Source organism: Embiotoca jacksoni, unplaced genomic scaffold (genome assembly GCF_022577435.1).
Source record: "Embiotoca jacksoni isolate LCO1_2020_lvr unplaced genomic scaffold, fEmbJac1.0.p SCAF_16, whole genome shotgun sequence".
Classification (NCBI taxonomy): Eukaryota; Metazoa; Chordata; class Actinopteri; family Embiotocidae; genus Embiotoca; species Embiotoca jacksoni.
In genome coordinates, this window is record NW_027185296.1 from 13,773,028 (window position 1) to 13,783,221 (window position 10,194).

Genomic DNA, 10,194 nt, shown 5'->3' on the forward strand with positions numbered 1-10,194 from the left:
AATATGATCGCCCTAGTTAAACCCTGTCAGTACTCTCACTGCAGCGTTTTGGATCAACTGCAGGTTTTTAAAAAAGTGAATGATATGGTATATATATATATATAGGTAATGAAGCATCTGGATTATAAGGAATTATAATAGAGTTTGTGGGTGTCACATTTAAGGAAGATTCCTCCCACAGATGCCTCATCAATTATTAAAACAATGTTTTCTGTCCGCCGGCAATATTGATGACATTATTGGTCCTTTTCCTGAGTCAGTAATTCAATTTCTTTTCATTAATTTATTAAATTTTTCTCCTTCTTCATGACCTCTACAACTTATCTTGTTACAGGTGACACAGCTCTGACTGCTTTTATTTTTGTTGATAGTCTTTCAGAAAGTGTGTCGTTTCTGTTTTTAGGTCTTTGGTCATTCAGGTGGAAGTGGTTCCGTATGTCTGGTTGATTTGGTGTGTGTGCGCTCATGTAAATGAGACGGGTCATGCACAAGCACATCCACTGAAGAACGCTGTGATTTACCACTGCTGATGGTGCACAGTGGTGCATATGCACACATGATAAATACTAATCATCTTCTGTGTACTGCCGGGTCTATGCACAGATTCGAAGCTCTTTCCACTTGATACAAAAAAACACAAGCTTATATGAAGATGGTTATTTAGTGGCCAAATAGGATCGTTACTTAAGCAATAGGAATGAACACCCCATTAATAAGACAAGTAATCCTTATTGATATGGTCCATCTGCTTATGAAGTATATAATGTTGTATATCAATTAAGATGTTAATGATGGACTCGTAAAATACTCAAATCCCAAACTTCCCGTCTTTTATGACTGCACTTTACAATAAAACTGAATTTTTATTTTCCATTTCAGATGCATTTCTGCAAAAATTCAGCCCAAGTGAATTAAACAGAAATTAAGAAATAGACATTTTGGGAACTTTATTACAATTTTAAAGTAAGCGGTTTGAACAGCAGTTGTCATGGCAACATTAGCTCATACGGATCCACTGGTGTCTATAAGAAACCAGAGATCACACAGAGGAACTGAAACCATTATCGTTTATTGTTCATGTAAACCTACAGATGCTAATATAAAAACATTTGAGTAAAATTGTATTTTGGTATCAACTGAAAAGCATTCCTGTCTCTAAATTAACACAGATCATTAGAGGAAAAAAAATTATCTAATGAACAGCTTTATAGCTTTAATGCTGAGAAGACACCAGATACCAGCGAACATGACGTTAATATGAAGTTACTGCAGCCTGAGAAGAGCTAAAGGATCCTCACAGCTGATCCACTGAGGCTCCTCGGTTGGTCTTCTACAGATTGGTTTGTTTGGTTTCATCCATCTCTTCATCCTGTTTATATTCCCACTCCTCTTCGTGATCGCTGTAAAACAAGTCAATAATCACACGGTTGTTTTCTGCAGTTACGTAGTTTTGCAGGACGAACGTGGTGGAGAACACCCCGTTGTGAAGTGCAGTTTGTTACTGTCTAAATGTTGGAGGGAATTTTAACATGACTTCTTATTAAATAATAAAAAGGAAAGCTCTGTTTGATCCGTCAGCATGTTTTACATCTTTATTTTTAACCCCATGGTGACGTCACAGGTTGTATGAAGTTCATTGATACTGTGGTTTCTCACAGTGTGACACAGTGGTGGAGTGATGGAGTACAAATATACTGTACATCCAAGTAATAATGTGAAGTGAATATTTTACAAAACTCTTCAGCATTTCTAACTGTGGCTACTTTTCCCTCGTATTGCATTTACATCTCAAAGGGCTGTAATTAGTAAAGTATTTATTATTATAGTATATATTAGTAAAGTATTTATTATTAAAGTATATATTAGTAAAGTATTTGTTATTAAATTATGTATTAGTAAAGTATATATTAGTACATTATTCATTGGTAAATTGTATTTTACTAAAGTATTTATTAAGTATATATTAGTAAGGAATTTATTAGTAAAGTATTTATTAGTAAATTATAGATTAGTAAAGTATTTATTAAGTATATATCAGTAAAGTATTTATTAAGTATATATTAGTAAAGCATTTATTAGTAAAGTCTTTATTAGTAAAGTATTTATTGGTAAAGTATATATTAATAAAGTATATAATAGTAAAGTATTTATTAGTAAAGCATTTATTAGTAAAGTCTTTATTAGTAAAGTATTTATTGGTAAAGTATATATTAATAAAGTATATAATAGTAAAGTATTTGTTATTAAATTATGTATTAGTAAAGTATATATTAGTACATTATTCATTAGTAAATTGTATTTTACTAAAGTATTTATTAAGTATATATTAGTAAGGAATTTATTAGTAAAGTATTTATTAGTAAATTATAGATTAGTAAAGTATTTATTAAGTATATATCAGTAAAGTATTTATTAAGTATATATTAGTAAAGCATTTATTAGTAAAGTCTTTATTAGTAAAGTATTTATTGGTAAAGTATATATTAATAAAGTATATAATAGTAAAGTATTTATTAATAAAGCATTTATTAGTAATGGGCACCTGTCAATCATAACAAGTGATTACTGTAGCTGTTAAGTAACTAACCTGTAATTATATATGTTGTTAACATTATCTCTCGTGTTTGTTGAAATTCTGCTGAGCAGACAAAGTCGGGTTGTCAGCTGCTGTCTGTGTGATAACAGACTATAAAAGACATGTTGTACCACTGTAAACATGATTCATCCTTCAGTTTGAGTACACTCAGGCTGTGGAGGTCCACTACTACACACTACTCACTGTACAACCAAGTAACTGTTACTGTAGTACCTTTAGGTATGCAAGTAGAGACTTTGTAAAAGTTTTCCATCACTAGCGGAACATCAGGAGTCGCTCTGAATCTCTGAGGATAAACACTAATGAATAATTAAAATAATGAATCTCCCAAAGTGTTTCATGGCTTCACCGTCTGGAAGGAGTCCTGTTTAGTGGAAGCTGCAGTCACACAGGCAGCTGTTACTGAAACCATCGGACACGTCCAACTCTCAGCTCACATCCTTCTCATATTTATAATCTTTAAATACGTATGAAGATTAAACTACAAAAACTGTTAACCAAATGTTATTTTTTGGGGGGAACTTAATGCTTTTATTTGACAGGAAATCGGGACGGACATGCAGTGAAGTTTCAGCCGAAACTTGCCCCAAATTATGCATTTTAAAACTTTAAAAAAAAAATCTGTCCATTACAGAGAAGCAGAACACATTTTCTCCTTTCCCTACACAATTAAATTCTAGAATGGACGTGTCCAAATTCTCACCCCTTCTTCCTGGTTGAAATGCGCAGCGTGCATCCATACAGACAGATGCAGAACAAATCCTATGAAACTCCAAGACTTAAGCTTTCCAACAATGCCAGTGCCTTGTCTGTGTAGCAAAGCATTGCAGAGAAGATTGACTTTGAAATTGCATCAAATTTAATAAAAAGTTGTTTTAGAACAACAGTGTAGTGAACTGTAACATGTTTTTATTTTCAAATATGGTGTTGTGGGAAATGTGGAAGCTGATACTAGTGAGCTGTTAGACCACACATGGTCACATGGTAAAACACAAAGAAGGTGTAACAGGTTCTTATCATGACAGCCTGTGTGTGTGTGTGTGTGTGTGTGTGTGTGTGTGTGTGTGTGTGTGTGTGACAAACCTGTCCTTTCCAAGTCGTCTGCGAATGATCAGGATAGCGAAGACAATGAAGAGGAAAACAGCAACAGCTATCAGACCCACCAACCAGGGCTGCAGAGTCACTGACTGAGATCCTGCTCGCAGGCCAGTCTGTACACCTGAACACACACACACACACACACACACACACACACACACACACACACACACACACACACACACACACACACACACACACACACACACACAGTCGGTGTATCAATCACTACAGAGGACATTTACTTACTTGAATACTTGAACCATGACCGCTGCTTACTGTCCAAACCTTCACGCGGATCCTAACCTTAACCTTATTGCAACCTTAAAACTTGGCTTCACCCTTAAATTTAACCATTTATTATGTTGTTATGGCAACCCGGTATCACTGCAAAACAGGAAACAGACACGCCTTAGCATGTCTAGGTGAGACAGTTACACGTTTTCCTGTAGTGGACGAAAAAATAAAACCTACTGCATGCAGAGCTGTGTGATTTACAGGAAAATTAAACTTAAAGCTAAAACAATATGGTTGGAGTTCAAAGACAAAAATGTTTTCACCTCTTGCATTTAAACGTCATTGTAGCGTATGGCTGTCTGTAACTGATGCCACCAAGCCACGAAAAAGTTCTGTATTGCTGTGCATGTAAGTTTCGAGTTTTCAAAACATGTAACTGTCACGCTTAGACAAGCCAAAGCGTGTCTATTTCACGTTTTGCTTTGGTGGTCCTGCGTGTCTGTTTCACGTTTTTCTGGGTCTATCTAATGCTTTGCCGTGATTCTGGGTGAGATGTGGGGCTGCTTTTTGTCTCCAAAAGGAAGCTGAGTGTCCACAATGTGTTAACAGGTTATCAGGGGACGGCAGCGAGGACCACACCCTTCCTCCTTTTTTAACATCACACCGTCGTTTGAGTCCCATCACATCTTCCTTGTTGTTCGTGTTAGTGTGCAGCTCCTCTACTGTGAAAGCGGTTGGAGTTTGGTGACACGCGCGATGACTGCAGCTCTTTAAAACCGATATACTTTATAATAATCCTATTAATCAGACAGCAGATAATAACTGCACTGTCGTATTTGTTGTTAATCCAATTAAATGTATTTATTTAGGTTATTTCACGGCATGTACGATGGTAGTGTCCTTACAACAAGACTTTACAACATTATACAAAGGAGGCCAACAATTCAACAATTCCCACATAAAGTAGGAGGAAATAAAACTTCCCTTTTAGGGAGAAAACCTCCGGCAGATGGAAGAAAAAACTACTTTTTAACAGGAAGACAACTGTGGCAGGTGGCGGCCATCGTCATCGACCGGTTGGCGTGAGGGGGGAGCAAAGAGAAAAGTACAGCGAAGAGATCAAGACATGACGTGTTGGTGGAGACTACAGATGTGCAGCTCCATATCCTGCTCTGGGTCCATCTCTGGGTATTTGGTGAGAAGACTTTAACAGTTTTCATTTCATTGTCTTCTATTTTTTGGGCAATTTGAAAAGCGAACTTTCCTGAATCTAAATTTGAGCCGTTTTTTGGTGACAGCGAAGAGAGGAGCTGAGGTTTACTCAGGATGAAATATTTAAAAGACGCATATCAAATGGAAGTCTTTGAGAGAACATGTACATGTAATTGTACATGAAATATTGTTGTTGTCAATTTTAAAAAACTACATCACAACGTTGTGAAAACATATTTTTCTCAAATATATTTTTGTTCTCAGATATATATTTTTCATTTGTGAATAGAATAACACATATAACTTCATATTTACATATTCAGAGAAGGAAGACAGTCAAAATGGGATCAGAGAGCTGCCAGAAGTGTTGAACTTCTTAAACGTAAATTGAAAACCCACCTCTTCAGCGTTGCTTTTAATGGCTTTTAGACATATCTTAATTCTTATATACTTAATTTTAAAAGTTTATTTTTCTTTCATACTTTTTAATGTCGGTTGCCTGCGTTGGTCTCAAAGTGTTTTTTAAATCGTCTTGTTTCCTTTTTATTTGTTTTTAATTGTGTTTTTAATTTGTTTTCAAATTGATTTGATTTTTCTGGTCTACACCTGTCTGTGTTATCATTGACCTGTCAATCATCTGTGAAGCACCTTGAACTGCACCAAAATGTACGAAAAGTGCCATATAAATAAAGTTTGATTGATTGATTAAAGAAACTTTACCTTTGTTGGCGTAGCAGCCGGTGGCAAACAGCAACACACACGACATAAGTAGAATCGTCCTGAGTGTCACAGACTCAACACACGGAACCGAGACTGGACCGTCAGCTCACTGGGACTGCTGAGAAACACACACTCACACCTTAGTCTCACGGCGGTCAAAGTTCACAGTCCACAGGGAGATTGTCACAGCAGCCTGGGTGTGTGATTTGCAGGATGACTCATCAGCAGTTTTCAAACTGATTTATATCAATGTGGAAAACAGGAGTTCAGAAGTTCAGTTTGACATCCGAGACCGACAATGTGCCGACTCACCATCATCTGAACTCAGGAGGTCAAGAAGGTGGTGTTCATGTTTTCCAGCCCTGTCAGACCAGTTGGACACACAATAAATCCGGATTGAGCCGCTCTATCTTCACACAACCCAAACACAAGTGTTCGCCCCTTGAAAAGATGGATGCAAAGATTTCAGTCTCTGTTCAATCAACCAAATTCATATCAAATATAAACCTGGATTATTTCATCATTGTTTAGTCATTAGATTATAGCTGTTGAAAGTTGCTGTTCCAGTTCAACTATGAAGACAAACTGCAGGCGGTTTGTTGGGAACATATTGTGTGTGGTGGCTCAGAGGTCAGCAGCGCAGTGACAGAACCAGCACAGCAGAAGGGAGGGCTGTCCTGCTCTGTCATTCAGTAAGTGTGAGGTCTGTGTGTGTGTGTGTGTGTGTGTGTGTGTGTGTGTGTGTGTGTGTGTGTGTGTGTGTGTGTGTGTGTGTGTGTGTGTATCCCGACCTGTAATTTGCTCTCTTTATGTCCTGTTGTTGTTCTGGACCAACACTGCTGTGTTTAGCCCTGATTGGCTGTATGTTTACACCTCTGAGGGAGGTTAATGGGATCATTAAGTGCGGGGGTGGGAACCTGGAGATGATTGATTTGACTACTAATTACAAGATTGTGTTTTTAATTTCCATGCATTTGTGGTGGGAGGAGGGCTGACTCTCAGGTTTCATTCCTCTTCAGCAGTGTACGATATGAAAAATCCACAGAAAAGAACAATGAATGCCACCATAAGTAATAATGCCAAGCCTAAAACAGCAGTGTGACATTTGGTGGAGGAGTCCTGACCTTCTCTGCAGCGGGCTGTGGTTGGTCTGATCTCAAGCCCTCAGCTGTAAGGCTCCAGCTCCATGGGCTGACTTAGACACTAAGTCAACCACACTGTCACCACACCCTGAAAACCAGCGGTCCTCTGTGAGGGTTCTCTGCTCAGGGTTCAGCGTCTGTAAACGGGCTGGTCTACTACCAACTGCTTAGCAAGCAACCACGTCCTCTGTATGTGTCGACACAACTACACGGCAATTATGTTTTCTTTAAATACAATCAGAAAGCTGTAAATGAACATGTTTGGAATAAAGACACTGATACTGAAGGAATCGTGATTTTTTTTTAGTTTTAACAATTTTGTCCGAATCAAATGTCCGATCTCACTGAACAATCATTGCCTCCAGGAAATCGATCGGAGCGCAATAATTAACGCAAATTCAAACAAATTCCGCAATATTTGCGGGAGCTTGCAATTTTTTTAAATTGCAGCGATTTTGTTTGTTTTCTTATTTTGACAGCGATGTAGTCATATTTTATTGAGTCACAGACTGTTTGTTCTGCAAAGCTATGCACTTTTATGATTTCCTTGTCACTTTTAACCCCATGGTTCTCTAAGTTCAATAAATGAATTATGAAAAAGATTAGAACAAAAATACTTCTATTATGTGCAGTATGATTATTATCACAGGAAGTGATCACATATTTATTCCTTCATGCTTTAAAAAAAAAAAATCAAATTTTTCTTTCTCAATTTGCACATTTTTTGCAAATTCCCACAATTTTACGCAAAATACTCACCTAAAACGCTGCAAATTACGTCAACGTTTTTATTTTAAGGCACTTAACACACTGAAGTTCAACAATTCAACAATTCCCACATAAGCTGGGAGGAAAAAACTCCTCTTTAAGGGAGAAAAACCTCCAACAGAGGGAAGAAAAACTCCTTTTAACAGGAAGAAACCTCTGACAGAACCAGGCTCAGAAGTGGAGAACATCTGTTAACAGAACCAGGCTCAGAGGTGGATAACATCTGTTAACAGAACCAGAACCAGAGGTGGAGAGCATCTGTTAACAGAACCAGAACCAGAGGTGGAGAACTTCTGTTAACAGAACCAGGATCAGAAGTGGAGAACATCTGTTAACAGAACCAGAGGTGGAGAACATCTGCTAACAGAACCAGAGGTGGAGAACATCTGTTAACAGAACCAGGCTCAGAGGTGGATAACATCTGTTAACAGAACCAGAACCAGAGGTGGAGAACATCTGTTAACAGAACCAGAACCAGAGGTGGAGAACATCTGTAAACAGAACCAGGATCAGAAGTGGAGAACATCTGCTAACAGAACCAGAGGTGGAGAACATCTGTTAACAGAACCAGAGGTGGAGAACATCTGTTAACAGAACCAGGCTCAGAGGTGGAGAACATCTGTTAAATGTGCCCCTGCTGTTGTTAAGGTTTGATTTGATTACACACAGGTGGAAGGTATTGAGATAACATGTAGTGCCCTACACTGTGATTTATATTGTCCCCAGACAAGGGTGGAAATATCTCTAACACGACACTCCTTATGAAGAAGGGAGATGTGACAGAAATGTTTAGAGAAGCTAGTGCCCTCCTGTCCACATCACCATGGAGGGAATTTAAAATGGTCCAAAGTCACAGAACTGTTCAAGGTTCCTGCACCACCGTTTTTGTTCAGAGCGTGTCGGGAGGATGGAGGGAGAGACGAACGGAGAAAGGTCAGTGGCATTACTTTAAAACTGAGTCACAGCGGACACACACACACACACACACACACACACACACACACACACACACACACACACACACACACACACACACACACACACACACACACACACACACACACACACACAGGCTGTCATGATAAAAACCTGTTACACCTTCTTTGTGTTTTATCCATAAATAACTATTCCAAGACAACACGTTTGGGTTGGTGTGTGTGTGTGTGTGTGTGTGTGTGTGTGTGTGTGTGTGTGTGTGTGTGTGTGTGTGTGTGTGTTTAGACAGCTGCATTTGATGTACATGTGTGTGTGTCCATGTGTGTGTGTCTAGTTCCTAATCCGCCTCTTCAAAGTGACAGCCCACTCGGTGGAAGACGGCAGAGACAGGGGGTGGCTGGCTTGGTGCTTTGGTTGGTGGCTGTTGCTTTTTTTTCTGCTTTAAAACATTTCAGAGAGAATTTTGATTGGACATTTGAACTCGGAGTCCCTCGAAAGACGGCGTTGTAGTCGTACAGGTGCTGAGAGGAGCTGGAGAGTCAACACTGGAATCTACTCAGGTCTTACCCAGAACGAGGTGAAGATGCGGCGCAGACTCTAGAGTCACACGGAGGGAAGACCAGAGGAAGTCTGACTGACCAGAGCTTTGATTTGGTTTCGCTGCTGTATGAAGTGGATTTACCTGAAGCCCGGGGAGGCGGGAAAACCACAGCTGAAAGCGGCAGGTAAGCAGCTCATATGAAGAGTTGGGTGGGATGTTGGACTCCTCCTGGTCGGGTTTTGATTGAGAGGGAGTCCAGCAGGACTGAGAGGAGAAACGGTGCAGGTTCAGACTGGATCACTTTGTGGTTCGAAGGTGTGTGGGCTGCATTTAAAACCCTACGGACTGAATAACTCACTTCATGAGGCCGGACTGATGCAAAGACCGTCCACAGTTTACACATGAAATGAAATGTGTTCATGTTTAATTCTACTGAAAGTGACACATAGGAGTTTTACAGGCTGGATTTAGTGGTAATTACGTGTTGTTTCCTCTTTGTATAAGGAGCCGTAAGGGTGCTGGGATCTACAGCAGCACTCACACGGGGCTGGAAACCGGACCGGGCCTGGAGACAAGGAGAGGCGCCTGTCGCCACTCGGATCGACAGCAAATCCTGCTCTTCCTCCAAAGAAGCCATGATTTGACTTTCCATTGTCATGGCGACGTCGGCTGCACCAGGAGGATGCGGTGAGGCGGACAGCTCGGTGAAGTGGCAACTGTGTTATGATGTCACTGCCAAGACGTGGTGGATGGTGAGTCCGACTTCTGACTTACTGAAAGGCTTCAAACAGAAATGTGGTTGACGGATCTCCTCTTGATTCCTGCAGACTGCTATGAATTGTTTCACAAAGCTTCAGGATAAGAGCTCCTTTTTCTTTCTCAACGTGGAGTATTTTCAAGTGACGTGACCTTTAATTTGTGCCGGTTTGTGTGAGTTCTCATCT